Raw genomic sequence first — 4,733 nt, 5'->3', positions numbered from 1 at the left:
ATTCAGTTTCAACTTCAGTCAGTCGGTTCAGTATTTCATTCAGTTCGATTATCAGTTAGTTATCAGTCATTATCAGCTTCGTTTAACAGTAATCAATCGGTCATAAATCAGTAAACAGTACGAGGGTTGTTACAATTCGGCAGGTCTCTAGAAAGGGATCTGCAAACAAATCAAAATTTCAAACATAATCGTTGCCATTTAAAAAATTGCATAGCTTAGTTCCAATAGCAATTTAATCTACACAATTCAACAAACAAATTGAAAGGTAGGTAATAGTCATAAAGGAAAAAAGCTTTTCACATGAAAAAAACCCAACTGATAATACAGACCAACCAAAATACTCTTGTTTATCTGCTTCCCAGAAGCAAAAGGTATGGTCTTAAACCATGCCTATACTTTGATATAAAAATCAAGTAGCATGATGAACACTATAAAATGTAGAACAAAGCAAATAGTTTAAAAGACAAGTTCAAATAATCAAATGAAAATAACAGTATTATAATAGAGCAAAATACACTCACAGATTTATATAACATGTGTCCTATAAATTTCTACACGCAGGCAACTACACAAGCACTGCACCAACCAAAAGAGTAACTACTTTGGGGCCAACTACACAAACTCTTTCGACAGTTTAGCTCAATGTGCCCATACCATTCATTAAATCATTGCCTATTACCTTTTCTAAAAGCCCAAATGCAAATTCCTATTGGATTTCCTATAGTCCATATCAACCTGTCAATCTTTCTAGAGTATATGCAGCCTCAATTTGAAATCAATATAAATAAATAAAGAAAATGTGCTTTCCTGTTGGTTTCCTATGGCAGATTTGGAAGCAATAAGAAGGTCAAAACATTGTGGTCTTGCATTATCTTTGCTATCTTTTGGACCATTTGGTTGGAAAGAAATGATAGAATTTTTAATGAAAAGGAATCTGAAGTTGATGCTTTGTTGGATAAGGTGAGGTATCTCATATCAGTTTGGGCTTGTGTGTCTCCCTCTTTGAAGGACATATTTTTTTGATTACTAGGGATTGGGCTACTGTTTGTTATACTTAGGTGGTTTATTTTATGTTTTAATTGACGCTTCTTAGGTTTTTGCGTAGATCTCTCAACTTTTTACAAGGGCTTCTTGTCCACCTCTTGTTTTCACCTTTTAGTTCAATAATATTGTTTTGTTGCTGTTCAAAAAAAGAAAAGAAAAAAGAGTGCTTTGTAAGTGAATTTTGAAACATCTATGACCTAACTTTTTAGTTTCAATAAGATAATGTATAGGATACAACTACAAATCAATTCAATCTCTAAATTTGTTTCACTGTTTCCATACTTGTTCATATTATTTGCAAATTTTAATAGAAGGCTAAACCCAAAATCATCTGTTCTCACTTAAATATAGTAATTTTCAAAACAGAGTAAACGCACGCATTTAAGACCAAGAAAAAAACTCCCTTATATGTCATTCAACCATTCAATCAAATCTAATTTCTCAAAACAAGAAAACCTATAAATCTACAAACAAAATTCAAGTTTCTTTCTAACAAATTCAAAATTTTATATGATGTTAATCCATATGAATAAATTGAAGATGAGTAGAACATTTTCACATCAATTAGCAAGAAAGTGTATAAAGAACCAATTTTGATACATATTTGAACACGCTCACATACTAACCTTAAAGGACTCTATTCATTCTATTCCTTTTACCAGCAAGACTGCCTCTTTTTTTTGAAAACATACACACAGACACTCATTCCTTTGATTTCTTAAAGCTCAAACCTTGAAATCATTATCATCTAATCCATTAACACCAATACATCCACCATGTATACACTTGGAAGACATAGGTAAAAACTCACAATTCAACAACCACATAATAAAAAAAGAATCAGAATGTCATGGCCCTCAATATATATGGCAACTACTAGAAATTATTTATATAAAAAAAAATCATAATTAAAATTGGAACAAGAATGATTTTTCTTTTTAATAATTAAAGGACAAACACAACTAAAAAGAGTGGGAATATATCGCCACCACAAGGTTCACATGGTTCCTGAAAAATAGAATTAAGGGATTTTCAGCAATCTTAAACCATATGTAACTAATCCATCAGGCTTCAATCAGAATTCCTTGTGAAGAAAGACAAGAAAAATAAAGTTCGAATATCTTTGATTAGGGAAAAAACAAACAAACAAAAAATCTTAAAGGTTATATAGTACATTCATCAGTTGACATATATACTTAATGTGGGAATTGAAAATATCCTAAGACATCTAGGTTGTACAATACATTCATCAATTGCACCACATGCACACATGAATGGATTTGTTGAATAATAATCTAGTTAACAAACACTTAGACTAAGTTTCCAATGTAAAAAAGAAAAACACCAAAACAAAAAAAAAAATCTAATAATAAGCAAAAAATGATACCCCAGTTGCATAGGTCGCATTACCTTAATATATAGACCAAAGTTTGAGTCTCCCTACCTTACCTAACAAAAACATGACAAAGGGAAAGAAAATACTATCAAAACATTTTATTAAAAAAAAAAAGAAAAAGAAAAAGAAAAAAATGAAGCAATAAGAGAATAGAGACAGAGGACAGTATATCATGCAATACTAAACTCAGGTTGCCATTCAGCTCAATTTCCCTAAGGTTTAGTTTGAAATGCAAAGAGCATGCAGGTCAGGCCTCCACCAAGGAAAAACACAACCACTATGGCACTTTTTTATCTATCCTAATAGATGTACTTATCAAAAAAATTAAATAAAATTGAATTTCATTAAGGTGTCATCTTACTAAGTGAACAGCCTCAACCTCATCATAGGGTACAATTAATGCTAGAAACTTTCAAGTTGTGCTAAATACAGTTTAATTTATGAATTCAAATTTACCTTTCATCTAGATTAATAAAAATTCATAAAAATTTAAATTGAATTGCCTATTTACCATAGCTCCATGAGCATTGAATAATTTCTCATATTGACTAATTGAATGAAAATCAAAATCAAGTTACACAGACAATTTAATCAATTAAAAATAATAAGTTAACTACAATGGATACAAAAATAACCCCAACCCCAAACCTAATTTTTTCAATCCCTAATTTTTCAATTGAAACCCACGAGGCCATGAAACAAATATTACATTCAAACTGTAAATAGGCAAGAGATGAGATAAAATATGGAAAACAAAAATTAAAAAAAGAACAAGTAAGACAGTAACAACTAGGCAAAGAATCCATTATTAGATATAATGTATCAAATTCTACCAACAAATTTCACCCAATATATCTTATAATCAAGTTGTGCGAGATAGAGTTTGATTCAGGGAATTGCCTATTAATCGAGAAATAAGGCTTTAGGGATTTCAAGACATACCTCTTCAATGAGAACTCTTTTGAACCAATAAGCTACATGAGAAGACAAAGATCTTCAAGAAGCCTTCGAAAGCAAGAGACTAGAGTGAGAGATGATAATGAGCAAGAGAACGAACATAGAAATCATAGAGAGAGAGAGAGAGACAGAGAGAGAAACCATAGATTCGGATAAAGGGGAAGAAAATTTTAGGGATTTTAGAGCCATACCTCTTCAATCCTTGCATAGCCTGCGACTTCGATCTCTATTCGTGGAAGACGACTAGAGAAGAGAGAGATGAGAGTCCTGTTTAGCCAAACTATAGAGAGTAGGGATGGGCGCGGGTCGATTGCGGCCACAGAATCTCCAATCCGTCATCTGTCTACTAGATTGGCAAATTGGAGAAAATCAATCCGCATCTGTTCGCCAATTCGGCGGATGTGGATTGAATGGATTGAAGGATTAATGTGAATCGGTCTGGCGGTTTAAAATGTTATAAATTTTTAATATAATTCAACTTGCGCAGTTCCTCAAAAAAAAAAAAAAAATATATATATATATATATATATATATTACAGTCAATGACTTAAAATGTATTACAATCACTGCATGCCTCATCCAAAGAAAGAAAGTTTGAAACTTTAGAATATTATAATCATTACATCCTCATCCATATATTACAATTACAGCATGTCTCATCCACATAAAGTATTACAATTTGTGGTTCTTAATATATAAAAACAATTCAAACCACCAAAACCATGAGCATAACAGTAGTAGATATTGTATATCTCTGCATTATTACATCTATATCTGTTTTTGAAAATAAAAATCAACCAGTACATATTATCTTTTTTATTTATTATTTTTAGAGTTAGATTTAAAAACTAAAAAATATAGATAAATAATACATTTATTTTTTTCAATTCAAAAAATATATTCAAGTTGAAAACATTTTTTCAATAGAATATTTAAATTATTTTTTAATTGAAAACATAAATAGAATATCTAAATAAATTGAAAACAAAAAGTCTTATAAATTACTAGGGTGCTTGCAATTGACGGTTCGGTTGTGGTTAAAGGAATTTTAAATCCGTCATCGGTTCAAAACTAGACGAATTAGAACAAATCTATCTATAACTGTCTGTTTATTATCACGCATTCGTTTAAAATGTGACGGAACGTTTAAAATGTGACGGATCGATTTGGTTTGGTTAATTTGGATGAATCAATATCATTCCTGTGTGTGAGAGAGAGAGAGAGAGAGAGAGGAGGGGGGCGTTGAGGGTAAGGAGAATGGCTGGGAAAGTTTCAACCGGTAAATGGTACAAACTGTATAAAATATTGAAGGGTTTAAGATTAATATCAAATCTAA

The sequence above is a fragment of the Camellia sinensis genome, chromosome 5 (genome assembly GCF_055761805.1).
Source record: "Camellia sinensis isolate YWXY chromosome 5, ASM5576180v1, whole genome shotgun sequence".
Taxonomy (NCBI): Eukaryota; Viridiplantae; Streptophyta; class Magnoliopsida; order Ericales; family Theaceae; genus Camellia; species Camellia sinensis.
This window is presented reverse-complemented; position numbering follows the sequence as displayed.